Source organism: Plectrocnemia conspersa, unplaced genomic scaffold (assembly GCF_051122295.1).
Source record: "Plectrocnemia conspersa isolate PC_06_02 unplaced genomic scaffold, ASM5112229v1 ptg000008l, whole genome shotgun sequence".
NCBI classification, from domain to species: domain Eukaryota; kingdom Metazoa; phylum Arthropoda; class Insecta; order Trichoptera; family Polycentropodidae; genus Plectrocnemia; species Plectrocnemia conspersa.
Genome location: NW_028277172.1, coordinates 2,773,827 through 2,796,957, shown reverse-complemented (window position 1 = coordinate 2,796,957; position 23,131 = coordinate 2,773,827). Strand labels below are relative to the sequence as shown.

General features: G+C 28.4%; 1 protein-coding gene and 1 long non-coding RNA gene across 2 annotated transcripts in view; both read right to left on the bottom strand.

The window, feature by feature from the left end:
* dati (zinc finger protein datilografo) overlaps positions 1-23,131 on the bottom strand; it is a 95,954-nt gene that overhangs the window by 25,196 nt on the left and 47,627 nt on the right. The gene's annotated exons all lie outside the window — the stretch shown is intronic.
* On the bottom strand, positions 10,903-17,013 carry LOC148232708 (uncharacterized). Its single transcript, XR_015810476.1, has 2 exons — positions 13,014-17,013; positions 10,903-12,142 (listed from the first exon to the last, which is right to left on the bottom strand). It is a non-coding gene; the product is annotated as an uncharacterized LOC148232708 (long non-coding RNA).

Below are 23,131 nucleotides of genomic sequence, written 5' to 3'. Positions count from 1 at the left end.
AAATAAAATTCAGGTTAAATGGCTGGGAATTACCGAATATTTTCATCGCAATATTTTGATAGAAGTTACCAAATTTATTCAGTAGCATGAGTTTTATGAATATAAATTGTTAATTAATAATAAATTAAGAATGCAGAAAAAATCATGCTGCAATTATTTATATAAGCTTTAGAATGCTCTAAAGAGTCGCGATCACGTCCACTATTCTTAACCGTTGCAGCCAGGAGGTGAGCACTTGAGAACGCTCCTCTCGAAAAAGTTATACAACTTATTATCGAGCTTGCTAAATACGATGATATTTTGAAAAATATGTGGGTTGGTGTTTATATATTTTTTGTGTGCACCTTATACCAAACATTTTTATAGAAGTGTCCGTGAATAACTAACGAAATAAACTACTATAAATTTCATTATAATGTCTTTCAAAAAGGCTTTAGAAATAAAAATTATATTGAGCATGATATAGATGCATGATAAAACTATTTTGGGTATTACATACATGACTTCTAGGGTTAAAGGAAATAATATAAATGTCTCATTTTTTTTTGTAAACAATATTAAAAATATTAATTATGTAGCTAAATAATATTAAAGACGTTATGTTTTAAGTAATGAAAAAACTGTCACAAAATGTGATGTTTATGTATGTATGTATTATATAATAATTAAGATATTTTAGATGAGTCTGTTGTATTATATTATAAAAATTTTGAAACCTTCCCAATCTTATTAAATAAAAATAGTTTGCTCATAATATATGATTGTTTTTTAGTTTATATTGAGTCATTATCATATCACTTTTTTTTTAAAGAAATATGTGAAGCATTTTATCCATTACATAAACGCAAACAATAAATTTAAACCGCCATGCATGCATAATATATTTTTATTGGTCAAAATTGCAGAGACATTGCGCTGTTAAATACGTATAATTTTTAACATGTCGTACCGGACTTTCGGAATATTTATTGCACCCTCTATCGATAAACTGATTACGTACAACATTTGAATGTCTGATACATCAGATACGTTTGCTCCGTTTTAATCCAATTGTAACGAAATTACACCGTGGCTTAATGTTAAAAAATATTTAAAAATATATAAGTTAAAAATATATCAATTGCTAATATGTCAGATTATAGACGATAATCTTTATGGGTATATCGTGTCCTCTCGGATGCTATAATTGGCGTTTTTCAATCGCGTAGGAGTTATGATACCGTTACGGTGTCAGAGCCTGACACATAAAGGCAGATGGTTAGTGGTCCGAGGCAACAAGGTGGTGTTCGAGCAAAGGCCCCGGGATCGAATCCCGAAATTGTTAAATGTACGCAGTTCTCACTTCCGGTCAAGATAAACGGTGCAATTGTGTTGTACGTATATTACATCACCTAATTTCACACCTGTGGATATAAATTAAACAACGTACAAGTGGTGTATTGGCAGTAGGGCGGCTATTGTAAAAAGCGACAAAGTGGAATGATTTTTTATTTTTGTGTTATAAATTATTTTAAATGCGCATTTTTTATATTTTTTATTCAACTCTCATAGCTAACGTTTGATTGATGTTAATTGTAAATTTTAATCAGGGTCAAATAATAATAAACATAATAGAAAAATGTTGCAGCTGCCGGGTTTACTGGACGCTGGGTCCATTTTTAACCCTTCCGCGTTTTTTATGACCCCATGCCATCATTGTGTACGATTTTATTTTTCGTTTTAATTCTTATATTATTATTTGACCCGTGTCAGTTCAGAGGGCAGTGATGAACAATATGTAAAACGAAAAAAATAAGCGACACAACAAAAGGGTTGAAACTTTTACAGCGTGATTTATATTTTATATTTTATTCGAGCGCGTCTATGTCGATGAATTAATGATTTTTTTAACTCAACTAATATTGATCTAAGCTATAATTTGGAGGCGTATTATGAAAGCTCATATAAAAATTCCTCTAAGCATCTTCCGGTAAGTATAATAATAAAATGCCCGCTTTCAAGCTGGTATTGCTTAACCCTTTTAGGTCACGTACCGCATAATGACGGTGGGGTCCGCACATCCGGATAGCAAATGGTTATAAATTGATATGAGAAATCATCCCTCCGTTGACCCGGCTCTATTGTTTTTTTAACTCTGATCCCTTGGCCACGGTTCAAATTTGACCCTTCAATTTATATCAAAGCCATCTTTTAAGGGGCAGATGTCCGCGGATCACCGTTGAAACACAATAAGATATTTTTTTGCTATTAGAACATACACATACATGTATAAAGAATAAATTCAATTTATATATATATAATAATAACTGTCGCTTTTTTAAAACAATAAGCCTTAGGCGCAATTTTACTATTGTTTTTTTTTCGTTGTTTCAAATATGCATATTAATTAATTGTTTTGCACCACTGGCGCGGCAAATCGAATTACAAAAGTAATTAGGAGTTTATGCTTCTTTGCTTTCTTATAAAGATTCGTTTAAAACAATACATATTGAACATACTGTGTGGGATTGTGTTTAATTAAAAATGTAACTAGACTCAATATCAGTGGTTTAAAACTAAAGTATTAAATATTACTGATATACATTTATAAGTAATAAATTAAATTAGATATATTATAAATGGGTAAATAAATTTAATTTAATATAATATTAAAAAAATATATATTTTACAAATAAGTTTTTTTAAGGTTTAGAGGCTTAAGTAAAATATATATTATATTTTTTTACAAAATATTTTACCTAAATTTATATTAAATAAGATCTTGGTAAATACAAATATTTAATTGAAAATAAATTAGTTTATTAAGAAAAGGTAATAAAGTATTGTAAGAAGCGCATTTAAAAGTAACCTATATAAAACAATTTAATTAAGCAACTAAATTAAATTATTTGATTGTATTTTATTATATTTTTTATACGCAATAGAATAGTAATTTTTAATATTGATTCTAATCTATTGTGATACATAAAACTTATAGAATGCATTTGAGTTTAAGTTCAAAGTATTTTTAAATTTTCAGTTCAAAAATCGCTAAAACTGTAGGGATATAGAATCTATTGCTAAGTTTATTTATTTATTGTGTAATGATTAATGTTATCATATAATAATAATAACAGATAATAATGCTATTAAAAAATAATTAGAGAGCTAGTTAATTAGCACATTATAACAAATCAAAGCATCAGCATAAAATTGGTTAAAAAATGAACTTGCTTTTATATGTAATAAAAAAAATATTTTTGGTATAGATATAATTTAATATATTTTGATATAATAAAAATTAGCTTATAAGGTGCCTAAATTTTAAGTTTTATAATCTAAACAATTAAAGTGAAATAAAATCTATTGCTAAAATTATTTTTTTGATTGTATGTATTTTTTTGCAATATTCAATTTAATTATCCTTTTTATGTAACGTACATAACTTATGCTTATTTGAGGTCAGTGTCTGTTTTGTTTATTATATAAGTGATGCATATAAAAGTAGGGCAAATAAATAATTGAATAAACTAGTAAATTAGCAGATTTAGTAAATCAAAACATGAGCAAAAAGTAGTTTAAAAAATTAGCATGCTTATATAAGTTATATTTTTTATGCATTTTAATCTATATTGAAACGTAGTTCATTTTTGATTATAATAAGTATGAATTATTAAAAGTATTAATAAAAGTTTTTATTAGTATGTAATATTGTTATATAATCGAATTAATTAAATCATATTACACCTCACACTTAGCTAATCTAGATTGTATATATATTGACACATCTTTAAGTATTTTAAGAAATATTTTAAAAACTATTAAATAAGCAGATTGTAGTAAATCAAAATATTAGTAAAAAATGAACCTGCTTTTATAAGTAAAAAAAATATGTGTTAAAGATTTTATTTTATAATAAAACATAATACAAATAAAATTGAATTGAGTATGAGTTAAATTTTATACGATTTTTTAATTTTTGGTTTTTGATTATATATACAGTTTTTTGTCAGAATTGTTTTTGTTATAGTCCATTTTATTTCATTACGTCTCACGCTTGGTTGATCATATATTTAAAATCAGCATTCAATTAATGCAAATATGTGGCGCATTTAAAAGTAGTCCAAAAATTTTAATATAAAACTAGGAAATTAATAGATTAAAAATTATGGAAAAAAATATTATTTATATTTCGCCTTTTAACACTTTCTTTGATAAGTAATAAAAAAAAATTATCAATAATTATTAAATATTTATAAACATAAATTAAATGTTTTTCTATCATTAATTAATATATAATAATAAGAAAATATTAACTTTAACTAAATGCTAGTTTTAAAATTAAAATATGTATTTCAATCTATTTTGTATAATAAATAGTAACGTCATATTTAACTATTGAGATATATATTTTTATATTACACATGGGTGGCGCATTTAAAAGTAGCCTTGAAAAAAAATTAAAAACAATTAAAATATTTTATTGATAAAGTAAATTTAATAGTTATTAAAATTAAAATATCATGTACAATAAAAATATTTGATTTGACAATAAAAATATTATTTATAAATTATTTTGCAGTATATATTAAAGCTCATAAAGAACGATTTATTAATAATGAGATCAGGCTAGTTTTAAATGCGCCTACGTTATTTTTATATATAAAAGCATAATATAAAATATTATAGCAGTTAATTGTTTTTGATTTATAGCCAAATCCATGGGAAAAGCAACAGACACCATATATCTCCCGTTCTCTCTCGGTTAATCTCCAGCGCGAGAATCCCAAAAGAAGAAACACAAAAAAACGAGAATAAATTCGAAACACATTGTCTGCGAATTGTTTTAGAAGGGGTTGAAACGAGTATTAACCCTTCACCTTTGTGCCCGTCGACAACAATGCCGGAATTGTAACAATTAAAAATTGTACTAATGAAAAAAATATTAGACAATGGCAGTAGCGGTTGGTACCTTTGAAGAAACCCACGAAACCGTTTAAATGGAATAAAAAAATATTGAGACTAATGTTATGTGAGATAATTCTTAATTTAAAATTATGTTATTTATTTAACAAGCTATGAAAATCGTTAGGTATATTATTACTATTTAATTAAAAAATATATAAATATAGTATAAAAAATCTTAACTATCTTCAGGAAGTCACTAGCTGTAAAATGCATATTAATGTATGCAGTTACAGTAATCATTCTGGCCTAAGTATGGCCTATGATGTCAGTGGCTGTAACAGGATGCTGCTATCACGTAATAATTTATCTGACATTAAGGCTAGGTTCTCTCAGAATTGATTAAAATATATTATAACTCTTTGAGATTTTAATGTATTTTTTTTTTGAAGTACAGTTGCAAATTTGCGAGCAGCCTTAATTAAAAATGACGGACCGAGGATTTAAATGCGAAATAATACCCCCAAGAAAGCGTAGGGTGGTTAGGGTGTTAAAAATATATATTAAGAAGGAATATCAAACCGTTAAGAAACAATATTTCTTTGGGGAATAAAAGGTTTTTGTCTTGTGAGGGGCAGACTATCTTTCTTACTTTGGACAGGTGAGAGCGTTTCGATAATTTATTTTATAAAAATATTATTATTGTATTTATTATGGTATTATGTTGCAATATAATAAAATATGATCGTGATGGTACACAATAGCATTTCACGAATTGCATCTACGTCAGTAAATGTGACAATGCAATAATTTATAATACTATAAATAAATTGTTATAATACTCCTTATTGGGAGAATTTAATACATGGAACATTAAATCAAAAACTGGGCTAAATATGACTTTTATTCGAGGATCGTTCGTAAAATTATTAAAACAAATAGCTAATATAGCAATCGTAAATTATTAGAAAAAAAAATATACCGTTAATATAATTGACAATATTGAAAACCATATGTTAAGAGATAAATAAAACATTACTTCTTTATATGTTAGTGATAAAATAATTAAGTTTTTGCTTCTTGATCTCTGCTTAATACATTTTGATAGGAAGCGTAAAGTTAAATTATTATAAAATGTATTAAGTAAGAAAATTATGAATACATTTAATTTAATTAAAAATAATTTAACTTAATAAAATATGATTTTATATAAAAATCTAAGAAAAATCATAAACGTTATACAAAAAAATAATTTATTATAAAATATATTAATAAGAAACTAGTTTTTTTTTGTAGCAGATTGAAAATATCACAAAATTAAAATCGTTAATGTTGATTCAGTTTTTAATTTAGTATAAATTATTTATTAGAAAATTTCTATTATGTGTATCGTTTAAATACATCTTAAAGTTATAATTATAATAAAAAAATTGATCATTTAATACAAATAATAACTGTAATAATAATTATTGACATGCTATGTATTTTATGGCATTGTCATATCAACAATACAATATAAATAACGAGCACGCAATTATTCAATATATTATTGTTATTATATATTTATTACAGCATTATGTGATTACAACAGGTGATGTTATTAATTGTTAAGATATGAAAATAGCATATCATATAATAATTAAAATTAAATGTTTGATAAATATTATGTAAGTGAGTAGGTATTCGCCGAATCAATCAGATGATGTAAGAATCGCCATTTCAATTTGCTCGTCTCGCCAGCCATTCCCTCGTCTTTTTCCCAAAATCAAACTCTTATTTTTTTCATCTGTATTTAAAGATAGGGGAGTGCTAATGAAAGACGCCCAGAGAGATGGCGGGGTGCTTTTTTTTTCAATCACCCTCCCTCTTCAAATATTTGCTCAAGAGCCGTCGGACACTTAGGGAAGTGTTGGAGTGGAAATATTTTTTAATTCAGCCTCTCCAGCCACCTCCTTCCATTCTGTCTCTGCGATTCTCTCTTGTTATAACATTGAAAAAATATCGAAAATGAATTATGATTTCTTAAAATAGATAATTGATTAAAAATAAAGCAATTAAACTACGCTGTTGCGTTTGAAATGTCGTTCAAGTCCATTGAATCATAAGCGACAATGATTAAATTCTAGTGATTTTCAAATTATCACGTTGATTCAAATTGAGCTCTAGGGTGTGTAAATGTATGTGTGTGTGTGTTAAAAAATTAGACCCTTAGTCTAGACGAGCCCCTTTTTAATATATATTGAAAAGAGATTTGCGTGAAAAAAGATAGACCCACCCTTTTAGCTCCTTCCAATTTTTCAAATAAGGAAGTGATTAGAAAAAGAATATGTCAGAAGCAGATAAGACACGAGGGCGGAAGGCTTTGCATCAGATAGAGGGTAATTTGGGCATAAGAGCTCGCATTAACCTTTTGCACTCGTGAGGCGTGCGCATTAAATTTTTTATGGTGAAATTCCGTTAACCCTTTTTGAGCGCCTTAAAAAAATAATTTCTAATTGGCTCGGGCTGATAAAGCCGGCGGAGATGATCTTTAGCCGTTTTGCTTCCATTATTATGATTAACCCCTTCGCCCCCGCATAATTATTTCGGACCTTCGTAATGCTTTTTTCAAATATTTTCCTTCGTTTAGCAAAGAAAATAATAAAAATGGGGACGGCGCTGAGGAAAAATCTTTTATATTATTCAACGAGGGCGGTTGCGAGGAAAAACAGCGTAATTAATGTTGGTTTTAATTAATTTTTACTATGAAGTTATAAAACGGTGCAAAAAAGAGGAAAACGGGAATACGTTCTAAGAATAAATTAAATTAAATGTTCGATTTATTAAATTGAAATATCAAAAATCAGAGAAATTTATATAATCATCACAGAAAGTTATATCAACGACTAGACCATATTTGCGTTAACACAGTCAGTTTGAGAGCTATCTATTTTTTTATAATTCATAATTGAGAAAGAGATGACAAGTTTGGATTTACGCTCCTACTATTATTACTTCTGTTCATATGGAATATTGCTCATCTATTTTAGATAATATTATTTAATTAATATTTTTTATATAAAGCTGTGTGTAAAAACTGTATATTATTCAACTGACAATATAATTTAACCTTATGAGCTAAAATGTTTTTGCTGATGCTATTAACATTTTATTTTTTAATACGTATGCAATCAAGATAATCTAAAATATAATGATATTGATTTTTATACAGATACACTCATATTAAATCTGAATATTTGTATAAAAATAAATATATTAATAGCTCGTTGGTCTTAAGTATAAATTAAATGTAAAACTTAATTCTTATAACTAAATTTAGGGTAAAAAACTGTATATTCTACTTTTTTTAATTAAAATATAGTAGCAGTAAGATCTAGTCGTCTTTTTTATTTATTATATATAAATTAATGTTTACTTATAGTGACATGTTTTAAATATTTCATTGCTTTATATTTTGTAGAAATTTTTATAGCACATGTTTCACTTAAGAGTAAGATGTTAAATTTTAAATTAAGTCAATCAATGTATTGAATAAAATATATATCGATAGCTTAAAGCATTTCAAAGTAGCCCACATAATTTAATTATTATAATTTTAATAAGGTCAAAAAGTGCACTGTTGAATTTTCCTATTATTATATATCCAATATAGGCAAAAATTGAGTAATAATCCCGATCTTGATTCACCCACAGAATGCGATTAATGCCTGGCTCTTTCAATTCTCTCCGATTATTATTTCTTTTTCCTTTTTAAGCTCACCCCTACACCGTCTATTGGAGCGATTAAAAACCAATTTGGGAACAATCAAATTTGGTTGCCATATTATTTTTTTTGCGTGCCATTTTCCTTTCGCCAATTCGTTGAATAAATTTCCTAGAACCCTCTTCCATCTTTTTGCATGAAATTAAAGAATATGTACGAAATTTTTCCCTTGGAAATAAATTATTGGATCGTGAGAAAACTTGGCAAAGAACACAAACACTTTTTTTGCTTCTACATACCTACAGTAGCAATAGGCGTGGAGAAGCTTAGATACACCCACCGTTTTAATTGGACATTTTTATATATATGCGTATTCAACGAAGCGTGAAGACGGAGTAGATATATGTACATATATGTGTTATATATGTACATATTTATAAAATGGATGTATATGGTCTATTCTTATCTAACATATGTGATTTCAAAATATTTACGGACTTACAAATAAAATTTAACCATTAAAAATAAGCATCTACTATTCGTTTAATAAATGATCGAGAAAAGACGACTCAGCTCAGATATGCGGATATGTATATACTCATACACATTATATCCAAGCCTTCCCAATATGCTTAACGTGTCTATGCACTGTTGAATCGGACTGGCTTAATTTATCAGCGAGCAGATGGATGGTTTGAATAAGATTTGATTTATTTCTGCAACCGATACATCGTCGTTTATTTTTGCTGGTCCCCCACATATTTTTTTAAAAATAATTTTGCTATTTAAGGATATCTAATTATTCAGAAATATTTTTAGTGGCTGTAATTGCCAAAATTTGTTCAATAAATTAATTTTATATGCACTTTTTACGCCCAGATGTGCATCAACACAGATTTAACAATATATGTACTGACTATAAAACTTAAATTAAAATAAAATGACATTGTAGCAAATATACTATGTATATAAAATTGATATATAGCATCACCACACCACTAAATATCGCACATAACAAATGTAAAACGATACTAAATAGCACATAAAAATATTTAGCTCATCGCAGAGTTATACTGCATTCGCATCATATATTCTAATGTGCACTTCCTACTTGCAACACATGTCAGAATGAATGTCTCATACTTACTATTTTCGCACTGTTAGTGTGACCATACATTAAAAAATATTTATTATCATCAATAATATTTTTTAATAAAATTAAATAATATTTAATACATTAAATGAAATCATTTTGTTATGCTTATATATTATTATTATTATTTATGATATCATGGTCACCCCAAGTCACGTGTATTTCACTCGCAATGGCCTAGTAACGATTTTACAAACATTTAGACACTAGGCCTGTGTTTATCTCGCATCTGCATACGATCCGAATTAAAACGATGGAGCGAGACGGAGATACGTAATACTTGCATATCTCCAGTGCGAATTTATCGCGGTGTGAGTGGTCTTTCGCGTGCATTTATGCATATAAACCAATACACTAGCGGGACTGATGTAACGTCACGTTTTGCTTCAAATCAGGGCAAGGTGAATTAGGGCTTTTGATACTCTCGTTTGGAGTAGGCCTAAGATGTTTTCGAGCAAACTTTCGTTTTATCATTGTATGTAGTAATGAATAGTGTTTCAACAATGGATATTGTCAATTCTGTTTTTAATATGATTTATTTATCGTTCTTATCAACAATATTTTTAATTAATAAATTATGTCAATGCCGATGATTAATAAGTGAGTGCATGTCGTATCACACAAATGCGAAAACAGACCTTTTGGATTATGTGTAAAAGTGCCGAAGTTGGCTCAATTCCACGAGCGAATATTGATCGGCTCTTATCTAATATAACACACATAACAGGAAATTATGAATCATTCTGTTTTTCTGTGTTCGACGTGGAAAAATCCATAATCGTGCCATAGTGACGTCGTTCGAGAGTTAACATAATAAAAACTTCTATAAGGAATCAATGAAATTAAAATGAGACTAATAGTTATATATCACTACAATCCAACGATATAAATAGTCTAAAATTTAATTCCAATGTCGGGTTGTAATCCCTCTTACAAAATAAATTTAGTAATAATTTTTAATTACTAATAAATTGAATAAGACATATAAACATCCAATTCTCATTAAATGTACATACCATAAAATCAAAGTGCAAGTTTTTATCAAGCCTTTTTTCTTAAGTTATTGAAACATTTTTATTTAAAAAAAGCTCATTTCTGCAATGTGTATATTTTTTATTATTTTTTAGACTTGATACAATGTTTCAAAAGTCAGTTTTTGTAGTTGTTTTGCATATTTTTAAATGCCTTATGATTTACTAAATACCCTAAAATTTAAACAGTTTTAGCATAATTATATTTTTATATGATTTATCGATGATTTGATCATTTACTGCAACCGCAGTAAAAAAAATCGTTTATATTGTCACACTTGGTTCGACTGTACCTAATAATAATTTTTGTGTGAGAAATATGTATGAAGATTTCGCTCTATAGATATTTAAAAAAATGCGTATACTTTGGTTATTCTAAGAATGTATCACTAGAGACTTTAGAAAATATTTTGTTTTGTGTATATTCTCGCAACTGTGAATTTGTGATTCTGTGTCGAGACAGCCCGGAAATTTAAAGATTTTTTGCTGTCTCGAGTCCCGGGAATTAAAAAAAATAGTCCGGTACTCACTTTCTAATTCAAATTTTATTTAATATATCCTACATTTATTTTTGCCCAAAATTACGAGTTTATGAGTGTTTTCTATGGCCGGAATATTTGTCACAAAAACTAAGATTAGGCTATGTAATTTGTCTCTAAATGCATTGGTGTTTTAAAAAACATATTTTTCTAAATTAATATGTGTTTTAGCAAGTCTATCTGCCGGGGCTCGAACCCGTGGTTTTTTGGTTACCAGGCTAGACACTACAGACAACGCTATTTTGATCTTACAGCAAAATATTAAAAAATACAGGATTCACTTTTTTTTAATAGCATTCACTTTTTTTATAATAAATAATTTGACTTTTCTGCAGCGAATCGAACCTGTGCTTTTAAATTATGCGTTTAGCATAAATAGACTACGTTATTTATTTATTTTTTAATATAAATAGATAAAAAGGATAAAAAAATATTTTTTTCAGTCAAAAATAAATATAAGAAAAAATATTTTTATCTTTATATAAAGTTTAATGCTGAATTATGTGTATAATACATTCTTAGAACAACCAGAAATTTAAGCATTTATTTTATAAATAGTGTATTTATGTATTTTTAAATAAGTATATCTCAAATCCAGATAGTGCCACATAAAAATAAGGGTTATTTTATAAATCAATGGCATTATTGCAATGTTTATGTTTCAGTAAGCTGAAACATTTTAAACAAAAGCTTTATTTCAAGTACTTTCTATTGCTGTGTTACTGATTTAAATAATGTAACAACGATATCACGTAAGTTCATGTTGCAACAAAATAAATGTTCATTTCAATATTTCACATCATTATGCGAAATTATAGTTGCATAGAGTACGCTCGGAATAAGGATTCCGGTTTGTTATTGTGTGCGCGAACAGTGTGGCTCAAAACAATTTCGCTCAAAATATTTAATTTTTTTATTTTAAAAGAAAATATATGTTTATTTAACATACATACATCTGAGCTAAGTTAGAAATTTCAACGGACAATTAAAAATATATTATATAATCCAAGAAACCAGACATTGATGTCATTAATTAAATATTTGCAAAATTCAAAATCTTTCATTAGTCAAAAAAATAATGAAGTCTTTAGCTATTCTTCAAAAGCAAAAAGATATAAAATGGGGAAAGAAATTATTCGCAGATTGTTTAATGGCTCGACGACTCTATTAAATCATTAGAATCCATTAAATAAATTTAAAAAATATCATTTGCGTAACGATAAGAATCATAACTTTTTTAAACCTTACAGAGAATAGTGTAAAAAAACCAACAACGTACGGATTATTGAAAAAATAATTAAAGTATTTTAATCCACGGGTAAGAGAACGAATAACTTACAGTGTATATTTGATGCCTTGATATCAATTAACCCAGATATATTCAAGAAATTTGGTTCTCTTAAAATTTCATTTATAAATAAAAAACAGTGGCACGAGTTTCGTGACCTACCCATGGGACAGTGGGCATATCTGGGTTAAACCAATATCAACACAAAATTATTTAAAATAAATCACTAGAGAAGATCGAACTTCTGTGCCACACTGCACTTTAATGACGAATACCAGCGTTGACGAATCAGCGACTGTCCTTAAAAGAGAAAGCGAGACAACGAAGTACACGCTACATCACTTCTCCCTCTCATATAAATGTACACGCACACAATAACAAACCGGCATCCTTATCCCGAGCGTACTCTAAAAACTCTCAAAATATAAAATAATAATATTATATTATGGCAGACATTAAACTACATGCCTTTGCAATATGCATCAACATTTCGAGAGTAAGCCTCCCGTAGTGCAAATTGGACTTTATCGATGGCATTTGCATACATCGCGCGCCCGGAAAGCCTGTCGGCGTCGAAAGGGTTAACCGCTGGAAAAGTGCTCCCATATCGCACACGTAAAAACTAATAAATAATGCACAAAACTGCTAAACTGCCGTTGTTGCATACGAAACTAGTTAGTGTATGAAAATAATACGTGTATAATTACGTGTGAATTATGATTGTGGGGTGGGTTCTGTGTGTCGGGTGGTTGGAAAGGGGTGGTGAATCGCGAATTGCTATCGAGGGTGGTACGCACAGTGCATAGGGAATAGATAGACATGTTTAGATAGCAACTGGGTAGGGAACAGAATCAATATAATCATCATGGTGGGAGTTGGAGCTGGGGGTGGTTGGAATCATCGGCCATATTTCGCCAAATCCACGTGCGTTTTATATTCTATATAAATATAAACCCTTTTCGTTAATTATTGAGAAGGATTCGTATCTCAGGAGACGGGCCAGATCCTCTTAGGGTCTGTCAAAAAAGCGAAAAATCCATTACGGTTTAAGGAGCGAGTATTAAACCATTTTTTAACTCTCGAGAGGGATGGCTGTGGTTACGTGGCGAATCTCACCCCTAAAACGCAATTTTTCGACGAATAAAAAGATGGCACAGAAAGGTTTTCCGAGAATCCATTTGTGGTATTATAATGTATACATCAGATGCTTTAATTAAGCCCTATCACTCTTAAAAAGTTTTAGTTTAAATCTTATGATTTATGTATATGTAAAAAAAAACTAACGCAGCCATATTTTAATCTTAACGACTCATTTACAAATAGTTGAACATTTCTGTATTCAAAAAAATGGTAACACACTCATACTATATAATACAAGATTAAGAATAATAATAGTAACTGAAGAAAATACGTTTCTTTATCCACTAATAAGTAGCAATTTCAAGACTTATATTTAATGTCACCAATTTTAAATTGCTTATATTAGAAACTTGCATTCATCTGCATACAATATAAACATAACTGCGTATGCTTATTGTCAATGAAATTATCTAGGGATGATATTTGCTATATTTTATTCTAAATTTCATGGTTTAAAAGTTCATCTATTTTTATATTGAATATGCAAGAGATAATAGAATATTATTTATATCTCTGGTCTGTACTACATTATTACTATTATTATCACATATGTTTTTTTACATCAAACCCAATTCAACAGATGAAAACCCAACCCTTCCGGTCAACACAGATGCACAATGGAACAACCTATACCTGACTCTTTCAATTTGCATTTTTGCACGTACGCTCACAAGATAATATCATCATACGAATACGAATATCATTTGATCCGTTGTTGTTTTTTTTTGCAATGCCACTTTTTAAACAATCGCAACATTGCAGCTGCACCCGGCTAAACCCGAAAGGGTTGGGCGGGCCATCATCACGGCGATGGTTATAGTGGTCAACGGAGTATGGGTTGACCACTCATACGGCCTAAATTAACGGTCATGGGGGGTTAGCGAAACCCCTGGCCAAACAACCACCCACATAAGCATGTACGAGCTGCGATTGTTTAACACTATACCTATGTATGTAGGCGCAAAGTGCTCTTTATGCGTTATTACACATGCCCACGAGAGCTCAAATGAGCTAAATATAATTCAGAATTTGCAAAATCGAACTGTCCAATATACTCTGGTATAGTGTAGATATGCATATACATTATTTTAATTTATTTTTTGATGGTATCTTTTACGTTCAAGTTTCGTGTTTCGACGCTATCAATCCAAAGGCGGGGTTGACCTATATGTGTATAATACATATTTTTTAGATATTGACAGTAGAATAGATAATGAATTTAGAAAAATGGTTCCACAGTGAATAAAAAATAATCCTAATCTACTCACCGGATTCTATCTTTGAATTCATTGAGCTTGAGAGTTGCATCTCAGCTGAAGTGGAATGATCCTCGTCCGGTTTTATAGGACGAAACAGTAAGAAAAAATATAATTGCATTGCAAAAATTATACCTAGGTATATATAAATTATAAAAATGCATATATATTTTAGAAAACAACATTAAAAAATAATTTATGTATCAGATTTAAGCTTTAAAAATATATAAATGAGACTTATTTTCAAAAAGCTACATAGTTATATCTCAACAAATCAAAAGTTTTAAGCTTTTATTAGCTACAGAACAAATTAATCATAATGCTTCATTAGTATTATCTTATTTTAATTTGTTCATTGATCAATCATAGTAGGGACAATGCTAGAAACTGAGGCAATTTTGACAAGACATTGCAGAGAGAAGCATTGTCAAATTATTTGAGCGACTGAAATCTAGATTCTTTGAATTATGTATAAATAAGAAGCTCTGCATTTAAAAAAATGATATAAGACTTTAAAATTAACAGTTTAATAATAATGTTTCATAGGGCTAATTATTTCTTAAATAATTCACATAGATTCATGGAATCCAACAATTTAACTAGATAACTACAGGAAAATTATTTAAAAAATCACTGTCGTTCACTGTGAGGGATGTACCGGTACGTGTAAGTACACAGGAAATTTTCCATGTTCATTATCTTCTCAATTGTGCAAAATACATATGATACAATTTGCAACATCTTTGGAATCATTTTTAATGCACTTTATTTTATGTCTAAAAATATATATGTAATGAAAATAATGTTTTTTGAAAAGATTGTATTTATATAATATTCCAGTAGTGCTAAACCGTCTATCGCAATCTACCAGTATATTTGAATAATATTTTGTTGGTATCAATTTGTGTTGAATAGAGTAAGAATAAATCTCAAGTTTCTTACTGAGCTTATTTAACCCTTTTATGTGCCATTTAGAAATTGGTTAATATGTGGGAAGGGCATCTGTTCATGCAATATATTTTTAAATATTATGGTTCAAAAAATTCATATGATTTACATCCATAAATTATAATAAATATCTAATTTTGCGATTTTTTTGATTACACCTATAAAACCCATCCGCGTTAAAAGGGTTAAATATATGATAAATTAAAATTTTATATATGAAAAATCATGGATTTTTATGATTATTTGCAAGTTTTGTAATAATTTAGTACAATTTTTAACTATGTGACTATATAAATTGCATTGTATTTTAATATATCATTAATAATATTTAACACCTAGTATGATTTTAATGTAAAATATTATAAAAAAAAAAAAAAAAATTTTCCAAGAAAATTGATAATTTTTGATAAACTGCAATTTTTTAAATAACAATTTTTGAAAAAATACGTTTAATTTTCAACCGCGCGATTTAATAAATTGTAACGTTTCTTCAAAAAAGAAAAGAAAATCTTAAATTTCTCGCTGCGCTGCTTAATATACACTTTATTAAAATAATTTAGAAACTACAAAAATAAAAAATCAGAAATTTTTCTTTGCACGGTTAAATGAGATTGATTTTTAAAAATATAATAAAAAAAAAATCGTAAAAGTTTTCGTTGTGCAACTTGATAAATTGCATCGACTTATTTAAGAATAAATAGTATGTGAAAAAAAACTTTTTTCTACATCTAGTGTATTCCCAGAAAAAATAAAATTTAAAAATTTTCGCATAAACGGACTTTTTTTAAGAAAATAAAAATTTCAGGTAAATTTTTTGATGATTAACCATTTTTTTAAAGCCAAATTTTTGAGAAATAAAAAGTATTTTTTCAAGAAAATTGAAAAAAAATCCAAAAATAATTTGATGAGATACAAATTTTTTTTTAAAAATTCCTAAAGAAATTTTATAAAAGTTTTCGCACTGTAAAAAATAAATCACATCGTTTTCTTTACCAAAAAATAATATTTTAAATGAAAAAAATCCAAACTCTAGTATGCAAATTGCAGAAAATAAAATCTCAGATTTCTCACTGCGCTGCCCAATGAGCATCCTAACTCAATCTGAGTAAATTATAAAAAATGCGTAAATTTTTTATTAACAAATTAGAAAATAACGTGAAATTTCTCACTGCTCGACCATTTTTTACTAAAATTTTATCGATACGCGGTTAGAAACTGTATATACCATTAAATACTAACAAAATTGATAATGGTATAATCGAAAATACCTGTGTTTAAATTTCATATGCAGTTGATATATTTTAATTTCTATCGTTTTTAGAAGATCAAAATTAGTGATTAAAATTATATTTTAAATCATCTGAAAAAATTAGTTCTCTTAGATTTTTCTTTTCTCACGGATAAATATTGTAATGATTTATTTAAATTTAAATTTGGTTCTGATAATAAGTAATTCCATATTAACTCATTTTATAAAAAAATATAAAATTAATAATTTATTTTTATATATATGTACATATATATTAACAATTTACATTAAATTTTTATGCAATTAATTTAGTCAGACAAACAGAAAGATATACTATCGGAAGTTTTATAAAATATCATATCGCATAAGGGTTATTGTATTTAATATGAGACGGCAGTCATTTTATAAAAACTTTTAGCCCTTAATCATACTAAAAAACAGCTTATTGTATATTTTTTATATTTACATATATACATATAAGTGTTTATATATTCATATGACTTACTCGTCTAACGCAGAAGGATTGTGTTAACTCTTGCGTCGCTTGACTGAAAACTGGTTAAGTGGTTAGAGTTAACCCCATCTTCATTCTCATGCTACCTGAGCATTGCATTATACACAATATACAATGCACATTATGCAGACCCATTTCAGAGCGCATAGGAGTGCACGCGCCGCGAGACGCGTCCGTCATCGTTATCGATTTCACCCCCAGCGGCACGCAGAGGGTTAAAATCGCGTCGAAACCGTTTGGCGCCGCGCGTAAATTCGCGGCCGGCCGGACAGAAAAATTATTATCGCATACATATATGCTTTCTGCGCTACACATATATGTGCACCCACACGTGGGTGTGTTTGTAAGGGGGTGCACGTGCACGTATGGGGTGTGTGCGATGCAGGGGCGCGGTCTCGCTGCAGCCGCACATTGGCCCGTGGGGCCGCAGGGTGTGGTTTCCACGCTGCATGCGTGCACCCCCGCCCGCAAATCCACATTCCAGATCATGTGCATCCCTGCGTAGGTGTGTATTGTTAAAATTGTCGCAAAGAGCTCATAATATAATAATATAATTACTAATTTGTTCAAAAACTGCATTCGAATCTGCAATTATACACGTCACTGACTCCAAATCATAACAAATCCCCCAAAAATTGAGAAACGGTGGTTGAACCTCAAATAATAGGATTCCAAGACAAGTGACAATTTAACTAAAAGCTGACATAATAAATAAAAAAAACATAAGTGCAGTCAAGAATTCTTTACAAAAAATATCCGTAGTCAAATTTGAAATATTTTCAAAAATCCAGACTCATATGTAAGTTATAACACATTTTTTTCTCAAAAAGGGTGGATTAACCTCTGAAAATACAGTTTAAAAAAGGTCGTATCAATGGTAATAAGGCAGATAAAATAAGAAGACCTAAGAATATGATACATACGTGTAGTAAAATAATATTTAATATTTTATTAAATAGTGTATTTGCTTAGTGTCATTTTTTAAACACTTTTCATGGTTATAGATAACAAGAGGTGAATCTGACCTTCATGGTATTTTTCTACTGTTTCTTAATCATAACATGACGAGCGTTAGCCTAATGCATTACAACGGGGTAAACATAATCAACACCAACAACCAGACAGAAATCAATTTGTAAATTAAAAAAAATATTTTAATAACTTCAAACTAATAGTACAGCTTAATAAATGTCACTTTTAGTGGTGTGCCGTAATTTTTAAAACAGAGGATTAAGTATGAAAAAAAATATATATATACATATATATATATAATAAAAATTCAGGCAAAAAATATGATATGAACGTTCATTTTTTATATATTATATTTCTCTACTTCAACCATACATTTATTTATTTTAAATATTTCATTGTAACCTGACAGACATAAGTCCAATGCGTTACAACGGGGTAAATCTGCACCAACTGGGTAAGTCAATAAGAAATATTGAATACCTAAGAAAAATTTTTGGAACAAGATTTTTGTATTAAAAACGGCGCCAAGCTATTTATATAAATATAATTTTTTTAATATAAGAATTTTTTACTAATTAATATAATAAACGCGTCTATATTCGTAAGTCATAATATTATTTTATTTTTAGTAGGTAATTAATATAAAAAACTTTCGACAAAACTATACTATTTTTATGTATCCATTTATGATTTTTTGTTATATATTTATAATTATAATTTTTTAATCTTATAAATATATTAAAATTTGTGTTATGTTCTGAAATAACATGATACAGCTTATATGAGCTATTTAATAGCCATAAATTAAAAAATCAAGCAAATTATAATATCACTTTTACATTGCTTTTAAAATAGATATGATACTAGTTGTATAATATATTATAATTTAACTGATAAATATAATTAAGATAAAAAGATTATATATACATATATAATTGGAAAGTGTTCTACAATGAGCTAAATTGCTTTTAGGTATTATATAATCTTATATTTATAGGAAATAATTGGTTAAAAAATGATATTAAATATCAGAAACATGTTTATAAAAAACATTTCAAAGGTCAGTTTATGATATCTATTATTAAGCATCCATAACAATATGAAAACTTTCATTAATTAATGACATATAATATAAACATAAATGTATTTTTTTATGATCTATTGATGTTTAAATATTTCAAAGTTTTTAATATTATGATAAGATATTTTTTTGTATTTTTTTTATATATACATATAAATTGATTCAGTAACTACACATATTATGTATAAACTTAAATATATTTTGAGAATTTAATTAAATAATTTTTGTAGAAAAATAATAGTGCTATAAAATATTTTATTAAAATGCAATCGAACTAAATAAAATGTACTATAATTTTATCTGTATATATTATGCAAAGACAATAAAACTTTAACGTTTTATCGTCTAATTAAAATTTAAGATGTCGCTGGCTTAGTTTGAAATTGTTCTATGAAAGTTGTTTTACTTGAATATAAAATTAATTTGCATTTTTTCTACTAAATAGGGTTACACCTCGCAACATTTCTGCAACATAGCGACAATACATTTGTGTCGCGAACCAATTAGCCGTTAGTCCAATTCGTCCCGCCAGAATGGAGCCAATTAAAGGGGTCCAAAACAAAGCCTGCGACCTTCCACACAAAAGTTTTCCGCGTCGGGATTTAAAAAAAGGACTGGAGGGTGGAAAAAGGGGGTGTTTTTTAAGGCTACGGGGTGGCGGCAGAGAAAACGCAATTAAAAAAGCTTCCATCGTCCAACTTTTCTTTTCAGAAAGACACACGCGAGGGAAAATAACAAATTACCTGAAGTGTCTTCTTCTTCTCGCTCATCTTTTCTCGTTCGCTTTTTTTCTATTCCTTTCTTTTATATTATTCTCAGCCTCGCAAAACTTCCCTTTTTCGCGCAAAGAAATTCCCGACAATGGAATGTTTTAAGTGCTCGCCGTTTTTGCAATTGTGCGGCAAAATTAAAACGTTCCCTTTGTGAGAGTAAAAGTATCCACGGTCAGCTTAAACTTAAAAGTTCCTCCAAAAAGTAACGTAAATATTTAACCAGAAATGTATCTACTCACACAGGGTCAAATCGCCAAGCTAGCTAATTAATACACCTGAGGGGGTTGAATGCTTTGGGGTACTTTGAATACCCGATGTATTCCCATGGAGGCCCTCTCTCTCTATTCGACATGTCGTTCCGGGAAACGTCTTTGGTTAATTAATCAATTTGGTCGTTATTAATGTGGCAATTAGGCGTCATTACAGTGCGGGTTTTGATGATTTTTCAATTGCTGCGCCTATTATTTAAATTGAAGAATAATGCCAAAAAAGACATAATTTGATATAATTAAAAGAACATCATTGAAATCCCCTAAACGCCCATATACATACATCCAATGAAACATGTGCGTTGATACATGAGAAAATGACATATCCACACGCACACTTTTAGTATAATTAAATAATGATACTTTTTATATAGTAATCATTTAATTTAATAAAAAAATATGTAATAATAATATAGTGATGCATTTAAAAGTAGCCCTAAAATATAATATTTACAATACCTAATAACTGTGCCTGTAAATATATTTGCATTCATGAAATGATTTTTTATCAAAAAATAATTTGACTACACTTGTTCGTCATGAGATAAATTAACTTGAATGCAAGGGTTAGTATAAATAAGTCTTATTGTAATGTTGCTAACGTTGAGAATGGAACGGATTATTTTTGACTGAATTTTAGAACTTATTTGTTAAAAGCTTCAGTATGAAACAAGCAAGCATCACATTTGGATTAGTCCGTTCTTTACTACTATTTAATATTTATCTATTGAGATTAAGTTCATGTATTTATTGTTTTCAAATGCGAAGTGTTGCATGCATGAAGACATAATATTAAATATTGACTAATAAAATTTATTTTATAATTATTAATTAAATTATAATTAATTTTTTTTATGAATATTACTTTTAATTTCCGCTCAGAGAATTATGCGGTAGAACTTTAGCTATGTATGTGTGTATATACTTTAGCTCTTGTTAGCTCCATCTTAAAAGGTTGAGGGCATCTGCGAATGAGGTGCACGCGCCTATCGCGAAAAGGGGACTCGCTTCGCCTCAACGCGTCGGCGCATTTTTCAGCTTTCCACGCAGATTTACCGTATTTTTTCCGAGCTTTTTTTTCTAACATCAAGCTAACGACGCGTTGCTATTGGCCGACGAATAACACGCCCACGGCGGCGAAAAAATGCGCTGAAAAAAGTTTTCAGGGAAAAAAATGCTGAGCGACCAATGGAATGTGCACCGATTGCGAAGCCGCGCCCACGAACACGTGGCTATCAATTTGGAGATATACATGGATAGAGATAGATATGGATCTAAGCACCAAAATAAATACAATATACCTGGATAGCGTTGGATATGAAAATGATGGTATTTTAGTCGTATTTTGATATGAACATGTTTAATGTACATATTTCTGAGAATGAACTACGATCAAACAAAATAAATAGTTGATTTTGTAAACAAACATTAGCCTTTGATTTATTGTTTATTTTTATCTGCTGCTTTTAATTTAATAGTCATTAAAAAAATAAAGAAGTAAGTGCTAACTATTATTTTAAAAGGTTCGACACAATGATTAATTAGTAATAATATTATTATATTTTCAGCTTAAAAATATTACTTAAACGGTCAGTAGCATTTCGAAAAATCAGTAAGACTTCAATTGTAGTAATTTTATTATATAAATATTTTAAATTTGATTTTTAGTAACACTTACATTCGATTAAAATATAGCAAAATATTGTATTTAAACATATATTTTTATATAAATAAACGATCCTTTAATAATTATTTAGCATTTAATATAACTGCTGACCATTGAATAATTGCCAATTTATTACAGCTACTGACCACTTAAAACCATAAGAAAATATACAAATTCACAAATATTTTAATCCATTTTTTAGTAAAAACTGATTATTAAATATCAATAAACGATCCTTAAATAATAAAGACGAACTTAATTTAAATTTAAAAATTGCACTATTGCTAATTTATTAAAGCAACTGACCATTCATTAAAACTACTAAATATGAACTGACTAAAGCAATAAAAAAATTAGCAAATTTTACAGAAACATGTTCTCTGTCAAAATATCAATATTTGATCAAAACTATATAACCAAATTTTGATTTTAAAATAAAACATTTTCTTCATTAAAAATACAGTTTAATTGAATCACTGACTAGAAGTTACCAAAAAATATTTAAAATATACTTAAAAACGTTTGAGCATAGGTTAACCCTTTAAACGCCAGTTACTTTTTAGTGAGTCACGTCTCTTCACGGGTCATAAATTCTTGCTTTACTGATAAATGAAGCTAATACAATAATCTTTAATAATTAAAAAAATAAAATTTGAAAATAATTC